Here is an 8,653-nt window from a genome sequence, read left to right on the forward strand (position 1 = left end):
GTAGCCAATTCATGAAGACAAAAAAAGAGTGACAATTCTTATGGATTTAGGCAGCAAAAATATTAGAAGGTAAGAGAGAAACTTCTGCTCAATCTTACTACTAATATATGTGCCTTCTTTAGTTGTAACATAACAAAAGAACTGCAATTACATTATTTCACAATACACATAATATTATATTTTCAATTCCTTTGAAGCTTTTATATTTAAATTTGTTTTCTATTTGATATACATGCAGGTTCCCTACAATGTAATCCGCGGGCCACTAGCTGATGAGATTCATCAAGAGTTTAGCTCTTGGATTTACCAGGTCAGTGTCCTTTAAAATAATTGTGTTTATTGTCTTTTTTCTTTTTCAATATATAATGGTATATCCTATTATTTTCAAAATACTTAAATGGGTTTGCTTTGTTCATAAGCATGTCCTTTACATCCTATTTATTTGTTTCATTTATTTTTTGAAGGTTATTAGGCTTTACAAAAACAAAGACCATGCTGGTGTTGAATACACTGTGAGTTGCTTTCTTTGTAATAGTGAGAAGCCACTTTTTTCATCAGCTAAAATAGAATATTATGCTGTTAATTGTCTAAGGTTATGAAACAAATAGTTTTATGAAGGTTGGTCCAATTCTAACTGATAATGGAGTTGAAAAAGAGGCGATCACTCAAAAAACAGCAAATATGACTACAAACAAGGATTTTTATACTGATTCTAATGGAAGAGATTTTTTAAAAAGGGTAACTCTGATGCCAATTTTTGTTCGTTTGTAATAAAAATCCTCCAGTTAAAAATGTTCAACATTGAGTTTTTTTACTCAAACTTTTTTACACAGGTTTATGATCACAAGAAAGATTGGCCCTTTCAAGTTACTCAACCTGTGGCAGGAAACTATTATCCAATAAAATTTCTTCACTCTCTTAGGCTTTTAATAGTTTTTGAGCTTCTATGATATTATGGTTAAGTTTGTTAACAATGTTAAACTTTTTTTATAGCTTAATCTTGGAATTTATATTAAAGATTAGAAATCTGAACTCTCTGTCTTAGTTGATCATGCCACTGGTGGAGCGAGCATTATAGATGGAGAGATGGAACTAATGTTTCACAGTATATATAAACATGCTATTTCTTTCAAGTTCAAGATTGTTTTACTGTGAACAGTTACAAACTGCTAATGGTCAATGCTTAATGCTCCAGGTGTATTCTCTAAGATGATGGTAGAGGAGCAGGAGAAGCTCTTGACGAATTAGATTGTGCACAAAATTATGGATGTAAAGATGGAGTAGTGTTGAGAAATAATAGATGTATGGTTGACTAATGACTTAGAAGATATTTATGTAGGATATAATATTTTAGTTTTTCATAGAGTATTAGAGTAAATTCTAAGAGGTCTCATTCTTATTTTGATTTGGCTATGCTTAATTTAATGTGAGATGTATGAATATTCAAAATTAAATTCATTCCAGAACTTTTGGTTCATTATAAATATATTTTGTTTACAGATAATTTTTATTATTTAAAAAAATTATTTAGTATAATTATATTTTTATTTTTATTTTATAATATTTAATTCATTTAATTAAAAATGCAGAATTATATATGTAATCATATTACTACATATTATGTTGTGCAATATATATACAAAAAATAAACAATAAGGGATCTAAGGCTACACTTATATAGAGTAGCTATGGTATACAATGTGGCTACGCTTTATAGGTGATGCAGTAGCAAGGATAAGTGTAGCCTATTATGGTAAACTTGGAAGCTGAAAAGCGTAGCCTTTGGTCCTGAACAGCATCACGTAAAAAGCACACTCTATTTCCAAATGCCAAAAGCATAGCCTTTGGTACAGAAAAGCGTAGCCTTTGAGAATAGGCAACACTGGTATAGGCATCCCTCAGAAAAGCGTCTCCGAAGCCTAAAAAGCGTAGCCTTTTCCTAAGGTATCATTTTTTTCACTTTTGGCTACACTTTTCAAGTGTACCTGAATAGGTGTTTTTCTTGTAGTGTAAGTTATTTTATTTATATCCCTAGTAACTCCTCAATTACTTAATCAGCCAATATCACAACGATATATTTTTTGTACTATTTTTGGCATCAACTTATTATACTCGCGCATGCCCGTTTAATTGATTTCATACTCTAATTTACGCAACTCAAAAATGAACTTCAAAACTCAAGAATGCATGCTAAAGGTATTTAATTTGTAGTGAGTGTACTCATTTGATCGATTAATTTTATATCTTAATGTTTTGGTCAATTGAGACAAATCGTTTTATCTATGTTGCTTTCAAATTTGTTAATAATATTGTTAAAAACATATTAATATAAAAATTAGTGAAGATATTCATAATATTATTGTCACCACAAAATTTTTTACAACAGTAACAATGGATTAGAAATAATGCACGAGTTTATAGAGTACATCGAAAAAAATTAATTATTTGTTTGGCATTTTTTTACTGTATAAGTAAACCTATCAATGTTTCAATTAATGAAACCAATATTTAATTAGGAAGATACATAGTTAATATATATTATTTAGGATCCAATAATATTGTTAAAAACATGTTACTATAAAAATTAGTGATGATATTTATAATAATATTGTCACCACAAAATTTTTAACATCGGTAACGATGGATTAGAAATAATGCACGAGCTTTATAGTGTAAACCCCGGTTAAATTAGTAGATAATTAGTTAATAAATTAGTTTTTAATAAGGAGGATTAGAAATGTGAATGCTATATTAAATTAGGGTAGAACTCATCGAAACGAGAATTTTGACACTAATTTTGAAGAAAACGGTCCAAGAATGGACCGAAAGGACCGAACCGGTTGAACCGGACCCGAACCGGGCTGTCGGTTCAACCAGACCAGCCCATTAAAAAGAGCCCGCCCTCATTTCCTCAAGGTCCTCAAGGAGCTCCAGGGAGAGGAAAGGAACGCCGAACCTTTACGGCAAAGTTCCAAATCCCGTAATTCCTCCGTTCGAGCTCCGATCGCCGCACCGTTTGCGGCCACGCGTTCACCGCGTCGAGCTCTACATTTCTACCGGAACAATTTCATAGGTAACTTGATATTCCACTTCAGCCTCTCATTTCCCCCAATTTTCGAATTTTAAGTGGGAATATTGAATTTCTTTGATTTCTGATGTTTTAGGATCCAATAGCGTTGCGCCTTTATTGTGCGATTTTTTATTTCCCCCTTTTCTTCAAGGCTCCTAGCATATTATAACTTTTCTGCTATTATATGTACTTATTTTATTTTAGAGGTCGTAATACCACATCACCTCTGTTTTACGACTTAAGCGTAAAGCTTTGTGTGGTAGGGTGTTACATATAGAGTACATGAAAAAAATAATTATTTGTCTGGCCTTTTTGACTATATAGGTAAATCTAACTACGTTTCAATTAATGAAACCAATATTTAACCAGGAAGGTACATAGTTAATATATATTATTTACTTATTTAGGATCCAATAATATTATTTAAAACATGTTAACATAAAAATTAGTGAAGATATTCATAATAATATTGTTATCACAAAATTTTTTACATCTATAACGATGGATTACAAATAATGCACGCGCTTTATAGAGTACATGAAAAAAAATTAATTATTTTTTTGGTCTCTTTTGATTGTATAGGTAATATTATTCATGTAAGGTGTATTTATGGTAGAAAGAACGTTTTCAATGATGTGTATATATTATCAGTAAGAGGTTTAAATTATTCCGTGGACACAAATACATGTTGCACGTTAAAGATTAGGTTGAATCAAATTTGAAGGCATATTATATTTTCATGCCAACATGATACTCACATGGTGTTGATGTTCCCCCTAAGTAATAAGTATTTGATTTGGTGTTTAAGATTGTTGTCAAATGAATAAATCTAATGAAAATTATGTCATCTTAATATATATTTTGTTCCTTGGTCATAAAACAACCAACAATTCAAATTCCCACTTGAATACACCTGATTTGGGTATTATTAATTTAATTGAAATATGGTCAACACATATTTGTTGACTGAAGAAACCGTACATTATGGAAGCTTTTTGTATATTGATGAGAGAACTTTTGCGTAGTCTAGAAATTTGCAGATAAATCCTCGTTGCAAGTATAATTTCTAAACCAACAAAAGTCCTTTCATACAAACGTTTTGGTTGTCACAAGTAACAAACCCCTTTAAAATTGATAACCGAGTATTTAAACCTCGGGTCGTCTTCTCAAGAAACTGCAGGAAAGTATATTCTTATTATTGGTTATGAAGATTGTAAATTGGGGTTTTGAAGATGAGGAACAAGTGATTTAAATTGCAATTAAAGTAAGTAAAAGATTGTAAATTAAATAAATAACTGTAAAACACACTTTTGGCAAGGTATGAGAAATTAGAAGTCCTATCCTAGTTATCCTTATCAATGATGATGAAAATTGAATCTTAATTCTACTTAGTTAACCTTTGCTAGAGTAAAGGAAAGTCAAGTGACTAATTAGTTAGATCCTCAAATCCTAGTTAATCCCTAAGGAAAGATTGGGATTATTGAAGTTCAATTCAATTAGCAAAGATAACGATTATCAATCTTTGAGTTTGATAACTCCTGAGTTACTAATTTCTTAACCAAGACCGAAAGGAGAAAAGTAAATCTACTGGAATAAAAATATCTTCAGATTGGGGATAAAAGTAACATAAATAAAAGAAAGCAATATTAAACTGAAATTCCTCAAATAACATTAATTCAAAGAGTAATCTGTAACATAGAAGAATTCATAATTAAGTTGAGAACAAAATAAAAAGGAATATTGAACCTGGTAAAGAGATAATCCGGAAAGCGAATAAAATCCTAAATCTAAATCCTAATCCTAAAGAGAGAGGAGAGAACCTCCCTCAAATCTAAATCTAAATCATGAAAAACTAACTAATTGGAGAGTCCCCTTTGAATGGATGCGTTTCCCCACTTCATAACCTCTGGTCTATGCCTTCTGGACTTGGATTTGGGCCAAAAAGGGCTTCAGAAATCGCTGGGAGCGTTTTCTGCAATTTCTGGTGCGTGGCCTCTGTCACGCGCCCGCGTGGGTCATGCGTCCGCGTGGGTCACGCGGTCGCATCATTCGGAGTTTTCCTTGTCACGCGGTCGCTTCAGTCATGCGGCCGCGTCATATGTGTTTTGCTTGTGGTGCGCGATCGCGTCAGTCATGCGGTCGCGTCGCTGTTGATTCGCGCTGGCATGCGGCCGCGTCGCCGATGCGATCGCGTGGATGCCAGTTTCTTCAAAAACTCTGTTTTGTGCTTTTCTTCCATTTTTGTATGTTTCCTTTCCATCCTTTAAGTCATTCCTACCTTAGAAGATCTGAAACTACTCAACACACGAATCACGGTATCGAATGGAAATAAAGGGTAATCAAAATGATTATTTTTAAGCATAGGAAACATGTTTTTTTACATACGTCACATAATGAGGAAGGGAAAGTAAAACCATGCAATTAATATGAACAAGTGGGTGAAGGATTGAATAAATCACTCAAATTAAGCACAAGATATATCATAAAATATGGGTTTATCAACCTCCCCACACTTAAATAATAGCATGTCCTCATGCTAAGTCCAAGATAAAGAGTAAGTTAAGGTTAAAGTGGTGGAATCTCATGCAATGCAATCTACTCTAAATGCAACTACCTACATGAATCATGCAATTCTTAATTGTTATTCACTTGTATATAAAGCTTACATGTAGTTGAATTAATTCACATTCTCAAGGAGTCATATATATATATACATAGCCAAACCTTAGATAATGATAAAGCACTTTTACAGTTGAGATGGGAGAGAAAAACATTTTATAAACTTGCAAGACAATTAATAATTCAAGCAGAGATATATGTTAATGAGCTATTGAACCCTCACTGGATTTTGTGTTTACTCTCTAGTCATTCAGTGTTTATTGGGTTAATCACTCTATTCTTCTTTTTATCCTTCCTTTCTATAACTTTGTTCTTCATCTAACCAATCAACAATTATAGAATATAGACATACCAAAGTCATGAGGTCTTTAATTAAGGTTGTAATGGGGCCAAGGTAAAGGTAAGGGTATATGTATAAGGCTAAGTGAGCTAATTAAGCGAATCCTTGATTAGTCTAGGATCTCACCTAACATACATACTTTGTAAAGCAGAGCTTCTTTACCTATTTTCCCATATTTTTCCCACTTTTGATACATGGTCATATTTTAATTTTTATCTTGTCCCATGTGCATTGCTTTATTTTGCATGTGGGGAATTCTTTTGTATCCCCTTTCTTTAGATACTGAAAAACAAATATTTCTTTTTTTTTAATGCACATGGTAATTCAATTATTTGATTTTACATGAGCATGCTTCCCAAAATTTTTATTTGAATTATTTTATTCTTTTCAACTTTTCTACCTTTTGTTTTTATCATCCATGTTCCTAATAGGTTTCTCACACTTAAACAATTACACATTTTCTATCTTAAGCTAACCAAGGATTCAACTTGGGATTTTTATTTTGTTTTTCTACTTAAGGCTAGTATTGTGGTTTATAGAATAAGAGGGGGTTTAAAGGTTCAAGGGGGCTGACAAGGGTGATGTAAAAGGTAGGCTAATTTGGGATAGGTGAGCTAAAATCAAACAATGGCCTCAATCACTCTCTTGGTATGTATTTCTATTCTATAATCGGACATATAGATTAAAACAAAGTAAAGAACATCAGAATAAATAAGAAGGGCGGAACACACAGGAATAAAAATTTTGGTTTGAATGTAACCATACAATTAAGCTCAGAACTCACAGGCTGTGTATTCTCTAGCTCAAAAATCATTTATCAATTATGTATGTCATGCAAGTAAAATTAAAAGTTCCCATTATTCTCAATGTAAAATTTATTTTGAATGGCTTTAAAGTTTGTGTTTCTCCTTGATGAAATGTTGTTAACTAGCTAACATGAAATGCTATATATACAAGGTGTGGGTTGTTTCTATTATGTTCAAGTCTCTAGTTTACTTCCTTTTTATATTTTCAAATTAAACTAAGCTATCTTATGCTAAAAAGGGTAAACTATACTAATTAATCCACAATTTCTATAACTAATAAGTTAGAATTGCTACTAAACTAAATGGCTAAAATATGAACTAAAAATGCAAAATGCAGAAATAGAGTAAAAATACATGAAAAGAGTAATGTATAAGTACTGGGAGAATAAAAATAAAAATAATGAGAAAAATACAGAAAAATAGCAAAATAAAATGAAAGAGTCTGTAGTGGTTCACCAAAAGAATACGCCAGAGATGGTGACCTCCCCACACTTAAAATGAAGCATCGTCCCTGATGCTCACTCAAGCAGGGTGTGAAGGGGTGTCATCATTGGAAGGGTGGGTAACTGGAGTCTCTGTGGTGGTGGTCTGAGGATCTGCCTGTTGCAGAGGAGGTGCTGACTGGATAGGGATCTCAGGGTCTACAGCCTGAATCTGAGGCAGAGCCTCCTGATGTGATGCAGCCTGCTCTGTGCCTGCCTGTGCAGCCTCGCTCTATGGATGAGTCTCTGCCTCGTGATCATCCGCCTCCTCCTCAGATGCCTCGGATGGTGTGTCAAGCTCGGAGGGGATGTTGCCAGATCGTATCATCAGCTTCAGGTGCTCATAGCGTCGCTTGTTGCGACGCTCCATCTGGTCAAGCCGTCGAAACAGGCGGTGTACTAGGTGATAGATGGGCTCTGAGGTAGGTGGAGGTGCAGTGGTGGTAGCAGGGGTAGCTGGGGTAGCTGTGGAAGAAGAGGGGCCAGCAGATGGTGTGGCTGTCTCAGTAGTAGCAGTGAGGAATGGAGGTCTGTAGCCCAAAGCCAGAAAGTTCCTGCTGTGAGGGATAATCTTCTTGCATTCTGCAGCAGGTGGCTTCTCATCAGCATCCTCCCAAGGCACGTCAGCTCGACGGCCTAGCTGTGTAATCAGATAAGGAAAGGGTAGAGTGCCTCGGACGTGGACCCTGGCCATATAGTACCGGATAAAGCGTGGCAGGTACAGGTCCTTACCCTCCATCACACACCATAGGAGGGTGATCATAGCGGTAGGTATCTTTGTCTCATGGGTACTCGGCATGACAAAATTTCTCAGGATCTGGTGCCATAGCCGAGCCTCATCATTTAAGTAAATCCACTAGATTCCCTTTGGCATGGTGGTATTCTGACCCATGATCCATGGAACGGTCGGGTCAAGGGCTATCCTAGCCTTGACTGCATCCCAATCAAATTTCATGAAGCGCATATCCTCATCAGCTCTTTGATAGCCATCCAGCTGATCAGATTTAGGCAGAAGCTTCAGAACATCCTCTATGGCCTCTTCAGTGACCAGAATCTGCTTCCCCCTAAGGTTCACTGCATCTAGGGAAGTTTTGAAGTAATTGCAGTAGAATTCCCTTACCCAAGATGCATTGACCTCAGTCAGGTTTCTCTCCAGGAAGAATCAGCCTCTTTGTTTGATTTGCTCAGAGGTGTATTGCTGGAGTTCTTCTGGGATTTTCAAATTCCTCTCCAGGTACAGGTTTCTGGAGGTTGCAAACACCGGATATTTCAGCTCACAGTATCGGTTTGCAAATCTAAGGGGATCAGTGGCAGGGAGTAGCTGGTCAGCCTTCTC

At 35.0% G+C, this 8,653-nt stretch overlaps 1 long non-coding RNA gene across 9 annotated transcripts in view; it reads left to right on the forward strand.

The window, feature by feature from the left end:
- The window catches only part of LOC107628668, a 4,109-nt gene extending 2,615 nt beyond the window's left edge, over window positions 1-1,494 (forward strand). For 7 of the 9 annotated variants that reach the window (XR_002360094.1, XR_002360099.1, XR_002360091.1 and 4 more), the window contains 4 exons: window positions 5-69; window positions 239-310; window positions 465-512; window positions 1,196-1,494. This is a non-coding gene — a long non-coding RNA (uncharacterized LOC107628668). The other 2 variants (XR_002360100.1, XR_002360097.1) reach the window with 2 other exon arrangements.

This window comes from Arachis ipaensis, chromosome B01 (genome assembly GCF_000816755.2).
Source record: "Arachis ipaensis cultivar K30076 chromosome B01, Araip1.1, whole genome shotgun sequence".
Lineage (NCBI taxonomy): Eukaryota > Viridiplantae > Streptophyta > Magnoliopsida > Fabales > Fabaceae > Arachis > Arachis ipaensis.